We start from the raw sequence: 23,157 nt of genomic DNA on the forward strand, positions 1-23,157 counted from the left end.
GCGGAAAGTTATGAAAAAATCAGGAAATGAAATGGCTTGAGAACCAAGAAGATTGAAAATCCAGGACAACATATATCTTAAGACTATTCGCGATTTGGCAGCTTCTAAAAGAAGAGCTTTAAGCAAAAATCGATAATTGATTTTTTTAATAAAAAATAATTTATTATACATAATATGTGTATGTACCTATATGTAAATCTAGACAAATAAAAATTATTCATACTGAATATACTTATGTGGTGTTCGATGTGTGGGTTATGGTATTGAGGATGACGATGAAGAAGTCGAAGATGTATGTAGGAGTGAGTTTTATTTGTAGCGTAATGGTGGGTACGATAGTATAAATACAATGACAGTACATATTATGTACTGAGATAGTTACGAGCCAGGTACTTAGATTCGAGTGACATTTTGATAAATCAGTATTCGTAATTTATACAGTCGAAAGTAATACTTAAACATTATATTCTAGTACATAATTATACTGAACGAGTCAGCGTTTTAAATACGAGTAGCTGTGAATTTTATTTATATTATTACAGTCATAATATAATATTTTGATACTATGGGAATGGATATTAGACTAATTTTCCATTGCGATACCATATTTAATATCTCCAATCAATCTGCTGACACAGGTAATAAGTTGTTTACTGGTATATGAGTCGCTGAGAATTTATTATTGCGGTCGAATAATTTGATACATTAAAAATATATATAATTATCAATAATATACTGACAGCTACACTTTGTCTTTCCCTGTCAATTATGTTTTTTTTCTATTATCCGGATTTTTCATTATCCGGACTATCTTCATCCCCAATTAGTCCCGATAATCGAGGTTCTACTGTATGATCTTATTAGGATTGGGCATGGTCGAAAAAAAATCAGACTAGACATACTCAAAAGTAATAAGTCACACTTAGGAATAACTTACAGCTGGAACAACGATATATCAACGCTACATTGATTCAGAATTATTTGGCCTAACGCTTTACGCTCAAAGAAATCTTCCAATCGGGGAGGCGTAATTTATTATTTTCTTTAAGGAAAATATAACACTTCATTCGCTGTGTCAAGGTTAATATCGAGGCGACATGTTATTTGACACATCAGGGTTGTCAATAAGTTGTAACATCATACTTATTGTAACCTACATAATACTAATAATAAAATTGAAATATCTGTTAGTGGTACCTATCGAATTATTTGCCTTTTGACAGCACTCGAAATGAACCAGGACATACCGGAACGCAGTTCCAGTTCGTAATATCTTTGAGATGAATGCTCCGATTCTTGGATTTTTTTTAAATTCGTGAATTAAAACGAAAATATTTATTTTACATTTCCAATCAATATCTTAAGATCTGTGAATATTTTTTTATGTTATTATTAGTATTAATCAATTAAACGATAGAAGCAGTGACACGAAACTGTAAACTTTGATGGTAATTCTTGTTTGCTTATACTTTGAAAGCAATATTATGGTAAACCGTTTGTAGAAAACTATGATTGAAATTACATATTAACATAAATAATAATAATTTGAATGAAATATGCAATCAAACATCTATATTCACTGCAAACAGGTTATTGCATTTTATTCGAAGATAATCAATAACTAGTACTACCATTTCGTAATTCACAATTCAGTATCACGACTAGAATATAGTCCACTTTTGGGAAGACAGACCATCTGCTTCTTATGGGATGCAGATAAAAAATAATACAAGAAGATAATCATATATTTATATAATATATTTAATGATATATTTAGTAAAAAATAGATTTTTTAGCATATGACAGACAGTCACAAGCTGACCCAATCTTCAGTAGATATGAATTTCAGAGGTTTAAAGACTGTTATTAGCCACTCATTGTAGGTAGGTATAATATAATAAAGAAATTGAACCATAGTTGCGGAAAATTATTGAACGCTCCGGTTCGTAAAGTTTTCCATTTCAACCGCTGACTTTTCATCAACATTTGAAGTATGTCCATAACACCTAAGTACAAAAATATATAATTTTTTTCATGTTTGTCTGGTTTTCATTCATTTCACAGATTTTCGATTCGTGTCAAAATCACGTGTTCTTTATTTTTAGTGGTTTTCTCCATGGGTTTTCTATTAAATTATGGTCCGCAGGTCGGATTCTGTTCAAAATATTATCTATGGATGCAATATCACAATTAGTTTTTACGTGCACATACGTAGAATCTGTTAAAGCTAATTGAAATTAGCACGAATAATAATTCAAAATAGTAATACATTAGAGTTGGCACACTCCATCATTGAATTTATAGAGATAGTGATAATTAATTCAAAGTATTTTGCGGAATGACGAAACCAAAAACTAAATTTCTTGCCGTACCAGCATGTGACTTTACGTAACGTGATCATAATATAATTATTGCCCCTTAACCATCTAAGAGGCTGCTTGATCGATAAGCCTTTTTTTTACTATTTTTTACTAAAACTATTTCCGAATAGGTATCTAATGTTACGAAATTATAAATTATCATTTAATTGAGAGAAAAATGTTATTACTTTTATTTTGTTATGAAATTTAATTGCTGCACTACAAAATTAATGATACAATAATTCAGTGTAAGTAAATGATGATACAAGAGAGGATAATGTGCCTTATAATAGTTGGAAAGACAAAACATGAATCAATATTTATTATTATAAAGTCGTTTTTGCTTTCTGTTCATAACACTTAGCTAGCTGACCTGCCAAGCCGGGCACTTATTCTAGAGCCCTGTCAGCCCCACCCTTGCCGATACAAGGGCCCTTTGATCGTTCAAAATATGTTATATCCATTAGTAAGCCAATGAATAAGGAGTGTTGTTTTGTAACACACTTACATTTTGCTAACCCTGCCTCGTGCACACGATATAAAATCGACGGATTTGCTATTGACCTATGTACAGCGTTCAAAGCATTCCCAGAATTGGGTTGCCCCGGAAATCCCCGTCTTGGGAACAATAAATCAAACATAGCCGCAGGTCAAAGGAATCGCTTTTTTCGATTCGGGAAATCCCCTTTGCGAAATAAAAGCACACAGAGAAAAAAGCGGTCGTTAATTTGTTTCTTGTTTTTGCTCAAGGAAAAGTGCCAAATGAGATATGTTTAACAATTTGTTTCGGATTCTTATCAGACGGCGGCCGCTTGATTGCGAAACTAAATTAATTATTAAGAAGTATTCTTTACTCTGGATTAAATAAAAATAAACATACCCTATATTTATTAGTGTATCTTACTATAATTTGAATCACGTAATATAGTCCATTGTTACCCTTTCACACTATACGGTTTTAACCGTACGGTAAAAATCCGAATCGGCAACAAGTTGACACTCTTTTTACACTATACGGTTTATGCACGGTTTTTTCCGTCATAAGCTCTGTTTGTGGTTGAGTATAAGGCGTAAAATCCACTTAACGCAGCGAGTGGGGCACTCGCGCAAAATTTCACAAGTGGCGCGTAAATCATTGAAAATACAACATAATCAAATACGCCAGCGCACACTGGATTTAACGACGCATTGTGCCCGCCCACCCCATGATTCACCGTTGTGTGGCTTCTCAGCGGCACGAATTACCGAAAATACAACGAAGTCCATTCATTGAACACGGCAAGCAAAATCACGCTTCTAGAAGCGTCGTTGATAGACGGGCAAGAAGGCATTATTTAATAACAGTGAAATCATTGTTTAGTTATTGCGTGTCCGATATTTCGCTGGTAGAATGATGTCATCGTGAATATTAATTACAAGCCCTGATAAATTTAATAATATTTTTATTGCTTTGTTATGAGAGACGCTGATAATAATAATTATTTTGTGCTTCTTGTGCCCCTTATTACATAGGTGAAGGGTAATGCGCGGGTGGGAGGGGGCCTACTTCGTAGTGAGCGCACCGAGCGCCGCTTTGATGGGATTTATGCCTAAGTTGTCTATTTAAAACCGCCTATTGTGAAAGCGTGCATTAGGTCACGTGGTCACGTACACCACTAAGTCATCGGTGGCCGTCCGGGCGCCGTGAATACAGTGGAAAGTGTCACGTCACTTGCTGACAAACTGAAAGCTGATAGAGAGTCAGTCCTGTAGAAATGCATTAAGTAGTATGATACTAAACAATCTCTCGAATTAAGTCAGCAGTGATTTTTGGTTGCGTAGCAGAGATCCAGTGACGTCCCTAGGCAAAGTACTGTCTTTACGCTGAATTAGAACGCCGTCCACTTTTATTTTACGTTTAAAATTTTCTGTCCTTACCATGGAACTCAGAAATAATGGGAACTGAAATACCTAACGGGTAAGGCGATAGCAGGTAACCGACTCGAGTGAGGAAGAATCTGGGTTAAACTTACACACGTGTCAAGAATACGTTTTACGTCGAATACTGAAAACTGCTCTCGGTTTATGCATTTACGCTCATTTAATGTTGGTGTATTAAACACACTATTGCACGTGCATAATGCGTGCTACATTTTCGTAGGACACTCACACATTCAAAAACCCTGCATCAACATGCGGCGTATTGAACATAGCCTATCGGTATTCTATTTATTATCTGTTCTGTGGTCCTTACCTATTTTATTATTTATTTAAGTATGGCTATCTTAAACGGACAATTAATACACTAAAAAATCTTTAAATTGACACGCACCATCTACTGATAATTAGAGGATTTTCACGATACCTACTCTCAAAGAGTGGTGGTTTTAGATATGTTGAGGTCTCGGGCGGTAACAGGTTTGGAGGCACCCCTGTGAAAATTTTTCCAATATGGTAAATCGTCATTACAATCTGTATTACAATACAATATACCTATATATCAGGTTTTTGTATGCTTCGATATTTTTAAACATTTTGTATTCGTTCCTTCATTTGCCACCCTTTATAATGTGCCATCCTTATGCAACGCATGACCTGCCTACCCCTACGTGACGTCACTGCATATAAAGTTTTCATAGGAAAGAACCGGAAAACTACAATACTTCGACTACATTATGGCAGGAAGGATGTATCTTCAGTATCCCCTTGCCCAATATCGAAGGTAAGCTATACGTAGTAGAACATTATTCTAATCGGCCTGGAGAGGAAGTGAAGACAAAGAATTATCTTTAAAGTTAGCAATGAAGAAGTGATTGCTTCTCGTTGCGTTAACCATGGAGTACCGTACTTATCCAGATAAATTCCTCATACTCAGACGCTCCACACTTTGAATCTAACGATAAACATCTGACATCCAGATATGCGCGTGGTTTTAATGGTCATAATTATTAGGATCAAAAGTGTCCGTTAGTGTCGTCCGCGCCGACTTGTATTTAATACATGCCACATCGAAATATTGAAACAAACATTCGATGCCTCAGATGCACGAATTCGTGAATGGCATGCGTCTTCAAATTGCCACAGGTCTGTTCGACAGCCAACTCATCCGGGTCACAATTATTAGTCATGAGGTCTTAACTAGGGATTGCAATACCGATATTTGAAAACCGGTATTCCAGTATCTATCAATACCGAAATACCGGTTTTAAAATTCCAAAATACCGGAATTTTCAGTATTGAAAGCACACTAAATTACGTTTTTGAAAATGAATTATAACTTATGTGCTGCTAAAATGCAAATGCAACAGATGTGAAATAATGAAAAACAAAATATAATATTAATTATATAATTGTCGCGATTCGAAATAGTAAACAAATGACAAATTTTCAATTATTCTATTATTATTTATGACTGTACAAGCGTTCAACTTAAGAAGCTTTTCCTACAGCCGCACTTATTTGCACTTGATGAACTAGCATTTTTGAGGGCTTTAATTAAAATCATCAATATATTCAAATTATTTTTAGAAATCACGAGTTCTATAATATTATGAACAATAGATATTTTTAAATGTTAACATAATATCGTCGTTGTTTTGTAAAAAGGGCGAATTAACCAAAATGCTACTTTACAGGAGGAGGATTTTTAACTTTTGACATTTATTTGTTTTTTACCTGTAGATGATTATAAATATCTAACAAGTTTATAATAAAGCTTAGAAAGATTACTGTCATTATAATAGATGTTATTATATAATATGGTAAAAGGCCTAATATGTCACATTTGCTTTTTATTTCGTAATTGTAATTAATTTAATTTTAGTCGATTATAGTTTTTAAGTACTTTCTTGTGGAGATAAAAATTCGCCGTTTTTAGACAACAAAGCTAGTGGGGTACATATTGTATTTTCATTAAAATCTCGATTTCGCCCAAAATGGTTGATTCGCCCTTTTTACAAAACACCGACGATATCTGTAGATGTACGTAGTAGTACTTCTGTATTTTTTAATGTTTTAACGAATACCGGTATTAATACCGGTATTCAATGAGAAATATCGAAAAACCGGTATTGACATTATCATTTAGTATTGCAACACCTAGTCCTGACGAAGAATAATAAGAAGTAATATTTCATTTACATAAATAATTTCACACCTGAACCCTCCCACTTGCCTGCACGCCTGACCTTCCACATTGAATTTAAATAAAAATTACCTCTTCTTAAGCATCAAATTCAACGCAGGATTTCTCCAGATGGAAGCAGGTTGTTTCAACATAAAACTATGCTTAAATAATAATAATATAAATAGGTATGTATCATTTTACATGTACTAACTTAATCTACTGACGATGTATCTATCATATTCATTCGGAGCAAATCATGCGATTTTTTTTCTCAGAATTTTGCGACGAATTTGATTCGCAACATCATTGGCGCACCTCGTACTGCAAAATATTTGCAGTGCACGTACTTCTTTTATAGTGTGGAGAAACGATTGCCCCGTTTTAGCGTTTCCCTCTGTTACACATTCGCTTTACATGCGCGGCCCTGGAAAATCCAGGGTTGATACAATGATGACTTTTTAAATTTTGTTAATGTTCAAAATTTTGTAAAACCTTCAATGAACCTCTTCTAAATACCTATCAGTAGCGAAGACTACATGCTAGGCGATTATTTAAAGCCTACCTTTTTTTAATTGCATATTGACGTACATATATAATCACAATATTTTATGAAAATAATTTTATTTCTCAACGACATCTGTCGTATATGTAGAAAAGTAGGATTTTATTATAAAGAAAGGTTTTTAAAAAATATATGCAACAGCGCGACATCTGGCTTTAACATTATATCACGTGACCTCAGGATATCTGGACCAGTCTATACAAAACGGTAGGCGCTAATGCGTAAGCCTAAAATCTTTGCGTATAATAATATATCATTAAAATATTTTTTCTAAAAATCTATGGCAGCGAACCACATATAAATAAATATAGATTGTTTTTAAAAATAAAAAAAACTTGATTAATGTAATGATTTTCGATGTAAGTATATACATATTATTTAAGAAAATACAAATTACCTAATTTAAACTCATACCTTAATTTTATGTCGCCAGTGAGTTTATTGAAATTTCGTCGATTTAGTGTGTACCTATTCATCAGTAGTAATATCGTATTATATTCTTATTTCCCGTAAATATACCTGATGAGTGTGTTCTTTTTCTCTTTTCTCCACAGCCTGCCTCGTTCCAAAAGTCACCGTTCGACGTATCTACCTATCCATGGCTAAAATTTAAATATATAACGAAGAGTCATAGATTCGCTAGGCATTCTCGAATAGATTCCCGATTTTTTATTCCACTTTGCTGTAATTTACCGTAAATAAAATAATTATTGCATAGCAGAGTGAACTGTCTTTACGGGACAGCCTCGGTTAAGGCGATACCTCTACCTATCAGAGACACCTAGCGGAAAAATACGAAGCTTGCAATTTGAGACATTTTTTTGATAATTTACAATTTGAACTGTATTAATTAATAAATATGTATGATAGGTACCTATATGAAAACATTAAAAAGTATTTTTTTTTATTTTAACTCAAAGATAAGATTACAATTTTATTGTAAAAAAATGTTTTAAATGTGAATTTGTCAAAGGATCCCATCTTATTATAACATATATTTTATGGTCATATTTATTATTAAAATTTAGTTTTTTTTTTTGCCTAAGAGATTTTAGAAGCAGAAAACGCTTCCTGAGCAGAAAACGCTGGGCTGCAAATAAACCAGTCAAAAACTAAGTATATGGTCAGCACACGCGATCAGGTACCGCTGCAGAATATAGACATAGGACAGCATGCATATGAAGGGGTGGACAAGTTCACGTATCTCGGATCCAGCCTAAATACCCAAAATAAGACAGCAGAGGAGATAAAAATCCGCCTTATCTCCGGGAATAAATGCTGGCATGCCTGCAAGCGACTGGTGGGGTCGAAAATTCTAGGCCGAAGAAGTAAACTTCTAATTTATAAAACAACTATAAGGCCAGTGGTCACTTATGGCTGTGAAACTTAATGCTTAACTCAAAACGAGGAAAACAAGTTAGCTGTCTTCGAGCGCAAAATACTCCGCAAAATCTTTGGACCCACGTTGGAAAATGGGAACTACAGAATAAAAATGAACCACGAGTTGGAAGAGCTGATTGAACAGCAAACAATCATAAGATACTGTAAGTCCCAAAGACTACGATGGGCGGGACATGTGGAGAGAATGCCTGAAGTTAGAGCGCCAAGGATCATGACGAAGTGGCTACCCCAACGGAAGAGACCCAGAGGCCGTCCAAGAAGGAAATGGGCTGACGCTGTAGAAGTGGACTGGCTTCATATAGGAAGACCCGGTAAGAAGTGAAGGAGGAAGAGAAGTGTGGCGAGAGATCGGAGTGAGTGGAGAGCGGTTGTGGAGGAGGCCAAATACCACCACGGGATTCATAGTTTTAATATTTTACCACGTTTTTATTAGCTCGTATTCTTGTGAGTCAGGGTATGGACCTAATAGGTTGAGCAAGTGGCTGACATCCATTTCTCGTAAAAAAACAAAATCTGTTAATACAAACCTCTACTCTGTGGAGGCCCATATGATCCTATTAGGATCGGACATGGTCAAAAAAAAAAAATTCTTGTTTTTCCGGTACAGATTTTTTCTTGTGCAGCACACATGTTTTCTTGTTTGTCCAAGATTTTTAACTAACTTCCCGACTAACTAGACATTTGAAACTTTTAGAATATATCAGAACACGCCGAGAATGCATTCTTTTTAATACTTTTGCCCATCTTTAAGCAGAATTGAATTCATTTTCAGTTAATTCTGTTTTGTATGTTTCGGAAAAAAATCTAGTACTCACTATTATTGATTGCTAAGTGGGTCCTAGCAACTAAATTATTAATGTATACGTGCGTTACTATGAAAATCAATATGAAATGTCAAAATGACAATTCTGTATTATATATTATTTATTCAGTATTTCTATCATGTACAATAAAAAAATATTTTTATCTTGTAATTATTTTATATTTATTTTAAAAAACATCGATTTTTATAAAAATGTTAATATTTATAACTTGAAACCCGTTTTATTTATATTTCTGTTGACTGAAAAACAGCTGGTATTTTGACTTTTAATAGTTATTATAAGATTTATAATAATTTATGTTAATCAAAAATAATTGTTGTAACTAAATTATACCTATAATATTTTAGTAACCCTAGATACACATTGTATGCCACGTTTTCCAGTAAAACTCTCTTCAATCGGTCGACTCGGCGCGATTTTTGCATACTATTCGAATCGCCCTCCTATTTTTTGAGGACAAAAAAAGCTTTTCAGAGCATATTCCCAATGAACACCGGTATACAGTTTTTTAGTTTTTTTTTTCGTTGCTTTGCAGTCTAAGCATAAAAATTGTCAATCTTGCATTATTTGAAATCTGAATGATACATCAGTGATTTTTGTCTGTCAATCTTTAACATAATATAACACAAATAGTATTTTTGACTAAATATCTCGATATCATAATACTAAGTACTTATATGTACTAGTTCAGGCATGGCCTCACATCCTGAAGTGGACCCCCAGGCCAGGATTTTTGGTGCCCCCCCTACCTATCACGAAGGTTAAGGGCAGTTTTAGTGTGAGGCCTCAGTGCCAGCGTTCGGCGCAGCGTTGAGCGTTTTGCGCAACTCAAACATATAACCGTATAAATGTATAACCAAAAAAAGACATTGTCTACGAACATTTTCATACACGGTTATACGAGGCGTCTATTTCCAATACCCGCTAAATCCACAATCACGAAAAAATCATGTTTTGGTTGTTTCGTGTCTATAAATAAGAATCAGTGCGGCCTGTGTATTTATTTTGTTCCTAAATACGTTATATCCCTAGGAAAAACGACTCTAAAGTTTCAAGTTATTTCATATATCCGCCATCTCCAGACGGCAAATCGTTCCCATATCCGCCAAATCCTTCATCAGCCAATGAGCACTCTGCATTGCACGGTAACGCAAGATGGCGGTCTAGCTCTCAAACAGTGAATATCGTGTCCATTTCGTCCGTGTTTTTACCAAGTTATAATGTCGGAATTATTAAAAAATGTGCAAAAAAGTTCTCTAAATAAAGGACGGAAGCATATCCAGTAACGATGTTTATGGAAAAAAGAAATACAACGCAATGAAAGGTAAATGAAGTTCTTAATATTTCCCTCTAATTTTGAGAACGACTGGGTGTTTAACAAATTGTGTTGAAATATTGTTTTGTGTTAAATTATTAATTTATACTATCATGATTATTCAAATACAGATCTATATAGGTACAGTGTGCCAATATATACATGGTAGTTTTCAAGAATGCAACATCTTTGTAAAATGAATTATAAGTACTTAATTATCGAAAGACTAGTGAATAAAAACGTTTATTGATGGGTTTACATTGTATCAGTCATTTGGCCCCCGAGAATAATTCAATGCCTTCGGATGAAGTGTTTCGGATGAAATGACATAAACAAACAAATAATTAATTATTTTAAGTTCCATCAATCATCATTCATCTCACTGGCGGAAAACAATATTAATATAAACGCATTTCCCCAAAAGATTTTTACACATAACTATCTTGAGTTTCTTTTGTGTATACCTAGGTACCTACTAATAATTATTAGGTCATTTTTTTTTTTAAATATAAATATTACTTGTAGAAAATCCACAAGCCAGTGAAAAATGTTATTTACACACTATTTACCTACATAATAATATAATAATTGTAGACAGTGCCTATTTTTCAGTCAATTATTATGTAGGTACCTGGTGTTTTTGGTTTTATCGTGTAACTTATATTTAAGTAGCTTTTAATTTTACAAAAATAAATTGTAAATTACAAAGGACATAATAAAATAACATGCAAACACTGTCTTATAATATAGAAGTATTCAGATGCTAATGCTCGTGACGCACGTTTGCCATAAAAAGTATTTCAAATTTGAATAGGTATAACAAATTCCTATAAGAATTTATCCCCAATCAAAATAAATGTTGGTCCCGTCGACTAAAACGAACGTATTAAAATAACACCGTGTAAATGTGAATCAAAACAAAGGATTTTTTTCCAATAGAGTAATAAAATGTATGATTGAAACGAAATGCTTCCGTGAAAAAATACTCTCCCGTAACTATGTTAAATGGTTTTGTTTCTTACATAAAGTTAGTTTCATTTATAAAATATTTAAGAAACGATGTTGGTGAACATAAACATTTAAGAGGTCCTAATTTTAGCACACGCGACAATTATTTTGTGTAATTTTTTTTACTTATGTTATATTGTTAAATGCTGTGTTTTTTTATTTAGGTGATTGTATTACGTTTTTTTGTAAGCTTTAAAAGTAAGAAACAATACACATTTACGGCGCGAATATTCTGCTACTTCTGTAGGGTCAAGTTGACAGCAATATTGATTGTTAATAATTGGTTGGTGATAAAGAAACCCATTGTTTATTGCGACTGCCTGCTTGACATTTTTATTATGTTTTGTTGATCATTTTAATGTGTAACACAGTCAAACAGTATTTTTAATGGTAGTTATCTTTATTTCAAATTCGTTTTTATTTAAAATTTATACGAAAATCTACAAAACGTAATATGCAGGTACCTAGGTATTTTTTATTATTGGTGACGGCATATCAAATTAATTACGTAATGAAAGAATATACCTACGCAATTTTTACTTTAGACAAATACCTATTTGTAGAACCTATGCAGATAAAAAGTTTTAAACAATAAACCTGTAAATATGTAAACATCAAGTAGCTTAAAGTTTAAAATAAAATGGCGTATAATTAATGTACCTAACTATCTGTTTGAAAATGACCTACTAAGTACCTACAATATTGCATTTTTTTTTTTTTTTTAAATAATGAACGATTTTAAAATAATATGCACCTATAAATTAATACATATTATAAACCTACCTACTAAATATTCTACCTGCATGCTAGTATTGTCTATAGCAGAGATTTCTCGCGATTGATCGCGCGCGCAAATGCGGCAGCGGACACATTCGTGTGCGCAATGAAAAATGATAAGGAATCTAATTAGTATAATATTCTTTTTTTATTTTTGTGAAAACCTGTTTTATTCGAATTAACTGTTATTTTGTATACATTTTAAAAAAGGCGGTAACAATTTCCTTGTTTCCCAGTTGAGAACCCCTGTAGCTATAACTCTACTCTATAGTTTTTATTATTTGATGTCATTATTTTTATTATGGAATCAATTTTATTCAATAAAAATATTTAAAACTAAAACTTGCATTTGCAAAATTATTTCTGGTAACCCTGTATCATGCTGAAACAAATGTTAATTTATTACCATCGAACGACGCCAAATCCAACAGTGATTACTTACTAACTCCGCCAAATCCTGTGATAACAATCAAACTCCGCTACCTCCAAACGGGTTTTGCATTTTTTATACTATAAAACGAAAATATTTCGGCAATTTATTGTTTAATCCTAATGAATCATACTTTTTAACATACGTGCATTTTTATTTGTTAAATTGAAGCATGTAATTTCCTTATACAGAAAAAGTCCATTTGCCAAAATTGCTTGCGTGTGGATTTGGCGGGTATTGGAAATAGACGCCTCATACGTTTGAGTTGCGCAAAACGCTCAACACTGCGCCGAACGCTGCCACTCAGGACGTACACTTACGCTCCACAGTGGCGTTTTCTAAATGGTGTTCGAGTTCAATAAAAATTCAGTGTATTTTTAGCGATTTTTAACACATCTAATTATGGAGTTGTCGAGTATCAACACACAATAACCAAAAATTGCATCGCACAACCATACTTATATTTTAAAATGGTAATAACTTCGAAGTAAAATATCGCATAATATATTAGGGCATATTTAAGATGTGTGTTTATCTCAATTATGTGGTCGACGCGCCACGCCGGGCCCCCCTGAACCCGGGCCCCTAGGCTAGAGCCCTGTCAGCCCCCCCCTTATGGGGGCCATAAGTGCAGGGTTGGCAAACCTTTTTACGTACGCGTGCCAAAATTTGCCAAATATTATTTTTCGGTCGACTGACGTGCCGAGGGGCATATATTTCATGGGGAAAATATAGTTTTTAAGAATTCAATTTTTCACAGATCACAAGGATAGCTTTATCACTTTTTTCAATTACGCCATACATTTCGGTCCACGAATTTTGAAACTGTCTGCCAGAATTACTACTACTAGCTCCACCAAATTTTTGTTTCTTACTCGGTACAGCCATTTTTGTTCGTAGAAATAAAATTGTTTGTTACTACATTACTTTTTTTATTTGGTTATTTACGCACAAATTGACAGCAGATATTTTATGAAATCATGCTTATTTCATGAATAAGTATTATTTCAGGAGTATTTTATGAAATCATGAGTATTAATAAATGCGAAAGTCAAGCAGTAATAATTGTTGTATAATAGTATTATATATTACAATCATAAGGAATATTTTATAATATATATTTTAAACTACTCTAAGTTTCTGGATCTCTCTTTTACTTAGGGTCCATGTTTCACACCCATTTATGTGATTACGGGAAGCACACACTGGTTGAACACTTTGCGCTTTAGGCACAGTGGAAAGTCACTTTTGAAGACATTATTCAGGCGGCCAAAAGCACTCCAGCCTAGCTTTACTCTGCGAAAAATTTCATCGAATAAACATCCATCTATAGACACTTGTTGTTCAACGTGGTATGGAGAGGTGCATGCTGGGCATAACGCGAAAGGACAAAAAGACGAATGAGTGGATACGGAAGCAGATAAGGGTTTGCGATGTAATATAGTTCATTAAAAGCCTCAAATGGAGATGGGCTGGACACATAGCTCGAAGAAGAGACAATCGTTGGACAAATTTAGTCATCCAGTGGTATCCAAGAGGTAGAAAACGTGCACAAGGTAGACCTAGAGGCCGCTGGATCGATGAAATGATAAAGTTAAGTACGTGGCAGCGCAATGCACAGGACCGAGAGAAGTGGAAGCAGCTTGAAGAGGCCTTCATCCAGCAGTGAATAGATTTAGGCTGATGATGATGATTATTATATATTACAATCATAAGGAATATTTTCCATTATATATTTTATAGATTTTAAAATTCATCGTTCGAAAATTTGAACTGAAAACAGGATTTAAAAGGAAAATGAATGTTATATCTAATGGCATAGAGTAGATACACAATTTTCTTAATATGAACCACGTATTCCCGTTATTGTGAAGATCTTTCTTTTAACGTTGTTCTATGAACTTTACAGCGTTAAAGTTGTGTGAATCGTGAATAAAAAAAACTATTGTCCTATATAAATAGGTATCACGAAATATACGGGAGCACGAATTATGGAAAACAGCTTATGATGCGATAAATAAAAAATGTTTTCAAAACCGAGAAATTTCTGACAGCTGAATAATTCATCGTTTTATATCATGAACGCTGGCAATATTTTTTAATAGATGGTTTTTTCACGTGTTTTTAAAATTAAATTAGAATTTATTCAAATCGAAGAATATGCTTTACGTAACTTTGTACCAACCGGAAATTCACTACTAAGCAATTCAACCCACATCGGTTTGCACCGTTAGAAAAAAATAGCTACAGAATTGTTGATATTAAAAAGAAATACATACCATACTTCTCAATGTTACCAACGTAAAAATTGTCGTACCTAATGAATTTTCTTTATCTACTGTAGTAAAAGCCTATAATACAGAGTTTTTCCAAGTGTGAATCGCGGCGCTCTGGAGCATGTAGGGATTGCAATACCGGCATTTCAAAACCGGTATTCGATTATTTATCGATACCGAAATACCGGTTTCAAAAATCCAATATACCGGTATTTTTGGTATTAAGAAAGCATAAAGGTTTTTGAAAATGAATTACTATGTACGTTGTATGGTGCAAAAACAAAAAAACAAAAACAAAAACATTAGGAGGATTTTTTTTTAAAAAATCCTCCTAATACTAATAGACTTATCGCTATGAGTTGTACATATTTCAAAAAAGAAAACATTCGTTGCAAATATTTCCAATTATTCTATAACTTTACTATTGATCCAACGTTGGTAGTATATCCAAGAAACGTTAAATTTGAGGGAGATTTGCCTGTATCCGTAGATTTGTAAAAATTGGCGGTTCTAAAATATTATATGATCTATAATTCTATACATATTTATAAAGGTAATAATTTATAATAGGTAGGTATTTTATGATGTTATAAAATAATGTCTTAATATATTAATATAGTTATATTTATTGATAAGTATCTACTTCTTTTTTTCTATAATATGTTTTGCAGAATACCGGTATTAATACCATATTCAATAAGAAATACCGAAATACTGGTATTTATACATTCATTCGGTATTGCAATCCCTATAAGCATGGTCATAATGTTTATAAATTACTTATACTAAAATTATTCATTATAAAAGTCTATTATTGTCCAATTATGCAGCGTTTTTGCGTGGTGATTTTTGTTGTTCAACTATCTGTTGAATATTGAATGTTGAACAATTAATCTAAAGTAATGTTCTCACGTAAACCGATAGTCGTAATCAAGATCGCGTCAGGTGAAACAAACAAGTTTGACGTGTTGCAGCGAATTGTTATCACCTTGGTTACTTGCCTAGGCCCTAGGCAATCACTTGACTCGAATGTTGAACGACTAATAAATGTACAAGGGACCTCAACTTCGTTTGATTCAACTTATAAAATGAGCTATTTTGTCGAAATGTGGTTGTCACTGTCGTATCAATGTTGCTGTTGAATAATATTGTCATTCAACACACTGTTGAACGACAATAGTCGCCATGCGACAACGCGGTATTAGATATGAACTGAGAGACTTGATTCGAATGGAATGACAGTTTACTATGTCGAGTGAAAGACTCATGACGATAGTAGTGCGTCGCGTGACGGATTCGATGAGTGATTGAGGATTTTTTTTTTTCCCTACCTTTCTTCTAACTGAAACCTTGTGAGGTCTGAGAGGCAGACCTCGGTTTCCTGACTATTATTTCTAGGGTTGGGTCTTGTAAATACATTAATGCCCTTTCCCGCATGTAATCTAGCTAAGTATTGAGCTGTTGAATTTACATTTACCTTCGCTTTTCAAACAAGTCTTTCGAGAGAAAACAGTTAAGAAAAACCCTCTTCCGAATATTTTCCTTATGAGTCCGGATTCTCCTTCTTATTTATACAAATGCAGGATATATATTACAAGAGATATTGTCGCGATTAACAAATCATAACAGACCCTACTGCGCATCATATATATAGTCAAGACTACTTTCAGCCGCTACGGCAGCTATCTAGGGTAGGTTTTTTTTATCGAAGTTTAGCACTTATTGTAACAATTACAATTAGTTAATCGTCTAAACAGTCAAACTGTCTATCTCGCTCTAAAATTTACCACGGGCAAAAGAGGTGCTGTAAAAACATGGCAATTATTGTAACAATTACAACTAACTTATTGTAATTTTTACAATAAGTGCCAATACTTTAATAAAATCCTACCTTAGATAGCTCCCGTAGCGGCCGAAAGCAGTCTTGTGTATAGATTAGATGTACTGACCTAGTTATGATTGAGGATATGTTGACAATGATTTTCGTTAATTTTTTTGTTTTGACAATAAAATATACAAATTAAAGTGTGTCACCCATATAATGCTGAGTGGTATGATTGCTACACATATAATACGGTAATAACGATTAGGAAATTTAGAATGTGTCGAAATACGTAAATAATAATAATAACACCTTGGTAGACTCAGATTAACCGTAAAAAATATATGAGAAATACAATCACATCATATATTATATTTATATAAAATGCTTAATGATTCAAAAGTTTGTTATAAGTAGGTGCAATTTTTATGTTAAAGCTACTATGCAACCGCTTTGCGGGAAATAATCGCGTAGATTTTGATCACGGCAATAAAATTCGCTGCGTGTGAAACGGGGTTTACTCGACTGGACGAGGTTAACGATGCGCCACATTTTATTATAAATGTGTATGTTAAAAATCAATTTTAATCGCATATCCCTGTTATGCCTATTGCACCCTTAGTGTTTATAGTGCCATATCATCCCCATTGTACCGATCAATTGTGGTAGGTATCGTAAAAAAATATGACAAAACTACAGGTCACATATTTTTCGAAAACAAAAAACGCGTACGTGCCGCGAAATCATTATTGCGTTTGCACGGGCGTGTGGATGGCGAATGGGTGTTTTGTCACAAAAGAAAATGGCGATACGAAAATAAATAAATTCTGTCAAACCAGCGCGTCATTTGCGATTTGCCAATAAAACAATGCTACCGCGTTTTTTATCGTAATCCTTTGACAGGTCTGTAGCTATAAAATGTACATAAATCCTATTTCATTTTATTGGAATGGTTATGTTTTATAGGATGTTCCGTATTTGAAATTGAAAATCTATCTACTTTGCGATATGTACGATTGTTTATTCGGCGATATGAAGGTACTTTTGCAACCTTTTCAACGCAAATAATACAAAAGGCTTTGCGAATTTCAAATGGCTTTTTAATCGATGCGATGAATTGCTTTGGGGTAGTTTTTGTTTTACATAATATGTATATGTACTGCATATTTTTATTTGGCAACGTAAGCCACCATTCAGTAATAATTTCCAAAAAACTATTACATTAGAATCGTTTACCCACAACTTTTTAGAAATAAATATATTATTGAACATCTCTTTTAGACCATGTCCGATCCTAATAGGATCATATGGGCCTCCACAGAGTAGAGGTTTGCATTGACAGAGTTTGTTTTTTACGAGAAATGGATGTCAGCCACTTGCTCAACCTACTAGGTCCATACCCTGACACCCACAAATTGAAAAACAATATGTATACCTACTTGCCAGACCCAGGATTCGAACCTGGAACCCACGGTGTTATAGTCCAACGCTTAAGCCGCGCGGCCACCGTGGGCATTTGAACATACATAACTTGAAAACACCTCCCACTAGAAAAAATCATATTTGAAAAAAAAAAATACGACACTCGACGGGATTTGAATCCGTATAACCACTAATCTCGCGCCAACTGTGTATTAATCAATTATTTTACGAGCCTCCTATCAAATTGCGTTATTATTGAGTATCGGTTTTTGTGTATTAAATCAAAGAATATTAATTACCTTAATTACAAACCGATGCCCGGCTCTCTCCAAATAATTTTAGTTATTAATGTTTTAAGTTAAGTGTGTTCAATATATATGGAATGTTACATTCTCAAAAATCATGTGAATTATTCGTTGAATAAAAGAAATGGTTTATTAAACATAATATTATCAAAACAAAAATTATACTTACCACAGTCCACAATATAATATATATGGTAGGTACTAAACATTGCGTTTTGTTTAATTATTACGTAAATATGTAACTATTAAAAATGACCGATTCTTTAACACGTGTTTATCTTTATACCACATTTCTCCACACTCGAGAATTATACCTTCCTACGGCTTCTTTTTTCCAATTAAGTACAATATTCTTTTAAAATCCTTATTTATTTCAGATATAGAATCTACGAATACAGTGATTTTCATGTTTTCGAGACACTTGTTTTCATAACAGACATTGAATAATATGATTCGTTCTAAAGACAGATATGAATAATATATATTTTGTGTATTATATTTATATTTGTATATATCGAATGTTCAGAGGCTATTTAATAACTCAACGAAAATAACATTATTGTACATGGCGGGACTATTTACTATTAAAATATTACTCCGCAAGAGGTTTGTCCAATCGGGTGGCTGATAATAATTTTTGATGACAAAATTGTTAAACTATTCAATTTCAACTTTTTTTTTTACATATTATACTTAGTGAAATTTACAAATTATAATTTTTAGACATTCACAACATAACGCTTAAAAAAATTGTATTAAAACAGTAAGAAAGAATAGAGTAATATAATTAGAATAATATATCTAGTAAATAGTTAAATTATAAAGTACACCGAATGAGTTAAGTGGACCCTATTTTAAGAATTTCTAAACAATGCCCACCTATACCTACTCATCCGTGGACTATGTCAACCTCCGAAGCGATTTGGTTGAACTGAGTTATTAATCTCCCAATTGGCATCACCAATGGCAGATTAGTTCTCCACCTTGATAGAACAAACAACTGATGCTCTCGATTTCTAAGATTATTATCAGGAACACAGAGGTTAATACTACAAAGAATAACAGAGTTCTTATTTGTAAGTCGGAAAAAATACGTGGCCAAATGAAGCGCCTAGTTTCAAAAGCCCCTAAAACGGTTTTTGAAAATTTTTGAGTTAGATATGTAGTTAGATGGATATTTTTGTGACCTATATGATGGCCAAAGATTGAACTTTAAAAAACGCCAAAATTCGTCAATACGTATGATCAAAAATTTGGGTAAATTTCAAAACCCGTTAAAATGGTTGGGTGTGCTTTTCAAATACCGCTAAAATGGAAAGATAAAATATTCTATAGAATGTAAAGAATGAAAAAATAAATACATAAAGTTCACATATTTAATAGATATGATTTTTTCTCATTTTTCTCAAAACTACCTAAAATCGTTTTTCTCATTTTTCTCAGTACTACCTAAAATCGTTTTAGGGGCTTTTGAAACTAGGCGCTTCAAATATAGATTTAAAAACTATAATGTTGCCTTTGGAAAATAAATCAGCCCAATGAATAGATCTCAGCATGAAAAAAGTCATAGAAAACCACAATATGACTCTATTTAATCGACGAAAAATCAAGATTGGCTGATTTACAGGTTGTTCTAAGTCACTTTCAATAAAATTCACATTGAAATAATTGCACATCCAATATTATTAAAAACTGTGTTCTGCATAATATAAAAGAATAACTTATTGTCAACATTATCGACAAATCCGTGCATATTTTTTGTATTCTGACTAATATAAGTTAAACAGAGTTCTGGAAATAGAACAAAATGGCATTAAAAAGTTATTTTACTTAAAAATGTTATATAGAACAACCTGGAAATAATGCAGCGATTATTTAATAACGGCAGATCATTTTGCCACTGAGTAAAAGCTTTAATACAGTCGAACTTGGTTATTACGATCACGGAAATAGCGAGATCTCGGATATAATGAGGAAACATTCGTTGACATTTTAATTTATGATTTTCTCCATATATTTGTTCACTTTTATAACGAGCTACTTTACCGGTATACCGAGCAAAACTGTTAATATGTCGATCGTTTAAAAACAACATTTTCGACATAAATCCGACCGGGTAGTTAACTTGACCAATGACGCTGGGATCGGAATACGTTTATGACACTAGTTAAGTGTCTAAGTACCTAATTGGTGTTTTCGCCGACAACATTGAGAAAGTATCCACGCATATGGTTGAAATTGCATGTAAAAAATCCAAGCTTTGTGAAGTCAGTATGTACCTACCAGCGCCGGCGGCTCAACACTTCATTACAATAAACAACTTCTTTTGTAGTTCATGAATGCCATGCTTATTTCTGGGATTTTTACGATGGTTTTTAGATTTTTTATGTTCTATGATTAAATAGAACGTTGCGCATATATTATATAACGAGTAATGCTTATAACGAGCAAATTCAGTCGGTCCCATCTTCTTCGTAGTAACCAAGTTCGACTGTATATTATTGTGTATAAAAATATGATGATGTAGTCTGCTTACTGTTAAAACTAGATCAAAAGGGTCCCTAGTTAATAGGTGCATAACAATGCCCGATATTCAAATCTGAAAACTAACAATTTGCATTGTTTTTTGTTGTTCCAGCAATCAATCCAGTCCAGGTGACGTGTCCGAATCGATTCGTCAGGAAACAGGCAGCGAGCTCCAAGAGAAATATCCGCTCCGATGCAGCCCTTCGAATACATCTGTCACTGTCGAATTTACTGGTGAGTGAAAAAATATGCGGAAATACATAATAAATTATCACTTTGTTCCGGATGGAAAAAGCACATTTCACCTACGCCATTGTTTAGTATTGTTACGAATTGTATAATCACAGATATATTATATTATTATACATACAAAGTTTAATACGAGATCTAAACCGAACCGAGGGATTAAAAAATTACAATATTAATAATTGCAGGTAGGAATTGCAATGCAATACCGAATGAATATATTATCAATACCGGTATTTCGGTATTATTTCTTATTGAATACGGTATCAATACCGGTATTCATCAAAACATATTATAGAAAAAAGGACCTATTAATAAATATAACTATTTGATAGCGCTTTTCGCAAGTGGACTGTAATTTTAAGAATGATGTGGATTCCGGATCGAGGGGTGGGGGCGATTTAACAGAATGCCAAACACTGACCTTTGTGATGATTTATGATTACTCCGTGGTCTGGTTGCACTGTCACTCGCGCGGTATTGTTTGTTTGGGTTACCCGGTGCGTGGCACTTGACGGTACACTGTATATGGATGATAATGAGGTTGATGAATGATGATGAGTTGTATGATTGATGAGATATGTATCTTTGTAGGATTGAATTAATCAATAACTGCGGTTTAGCGTTAACAGGCACACACACCAGTGTCTTGAACTAACTCTTGAATAAATCTGTATCTAACACGGCCTCCTTCGTATCATATCAGATATAGCTCGACAGCTTTAGCAAGCCTTAAGCGTTTTTGGAGTCACTGCATGTTGTTTGCAATTACGGTCTTCTTTGACCCACAATTGCTTATCGTCTGGTCTTGTAACAATACTATAAGGGGATTTGAGTAGGGGGGACTAAGGATGAATGCGACCACAATTTGGCTCAGCCACTATTGAAATTTATTTAACACACTATTTTATCGCAACTATTTTATACAAGGTATTTTAACCTACCTACATTTATAATGTTGATTTTTATCAATATGTAGTAGTAGTATCATAATATTTTAGAACTGCTATTTTTTTGCAAATACTATAAGTCCGGGTACAGGAAAATCTCTCTTAAATTCAACACTTCTTGGATGTACCTACTATTAACGTTGGATCAATAGCAAAGTTGCCATGAATGTTTTCTTTATTGAAATATGATAATTCATCGTGACAATTTGAGGGATTTTCCGAGATAAACCTTCATTTAGAGCGCCATCCAGCTCTGGTTACATGATATATGATAAATTAAACAATGGGGAAATAATTAAAATAAAATAACTGGGCTTTAAGTCGGCCACTGTATATTTAAATACTAATTTATTATAAAAGAAAAGTAACAGATCATAGATTACTAAAATTTACCCACATTTAGGATGCGTTAAACTTTATCAAACTAAGAAAGATTCTACCTTGTACATAATATACGAAATATCCGAACTAAACCAAACCATAATAGTTTAGATATGCTATGGGCAATCCGACAACACTTTTCCAGTCACACTTATTTGTTTTAATTTTATTAATAATATATTTATTACAGGTTGTGTTGATTAGTGTTTTTTAAATTCATTGAGGCCTAACCAAACACCATAATAGATATAAAATATTCTTTTATATGTTATAAAATATCAAAAATTATGTATGATTTAATGGCATAATTTTAGATATTTTATTTATAAGTAGTCGAATATTTTTGACTACTATCTATTATAGCGTGGTTTACACAGGATTTAATTGAATTTTAAAAACTAACTGACACTATCTGCAATATTTAGTCTTAACTCAATGAAAAGATAT

At 33.2% G+C, this 23,157-nt stretch overlaps 1 protein-coding gene across 1 annotated transcript in view; it reads left to right on the plus strand.

Moving 5' to 3' along the window:
- Positions 1-531: 531 nt before the first annotated feature.
- The window catches only part of LOC147071479 (putative phospholipase B-like 2), a 157,346-nt gene continuing 134,720 nt past the window's right edge, over positions 532-23,157 (plus strand). Inside the window, exon 1 of the mRNA XM_085948377.1 lies at positions 532-751. The gene's annotated coding sequence lies outside the window, so the exon portion shown is untranslated. The remainder of the gene's footprint in view (positions 752-23,157) is intronic.

The sequence above is a fragment of the Rhyacophila brunnea genome, unplaced genomic scaffold (assembly GCF_057557595.1).
Source record: "Rhyacophila brunnea isolate RB1 unplaced genomic scaffold, BYU_Rbru_1.0 scaffold_20, whole genome shotgun sequence".
NCBI classification, from domain to species: domain Eukaryota; kingdom Metazoa; phylum Arthropoda; class Insecta; order Trichoptera; family Rhyacophilidae; genus Rhyacophila; species Rhyacophila brunnea.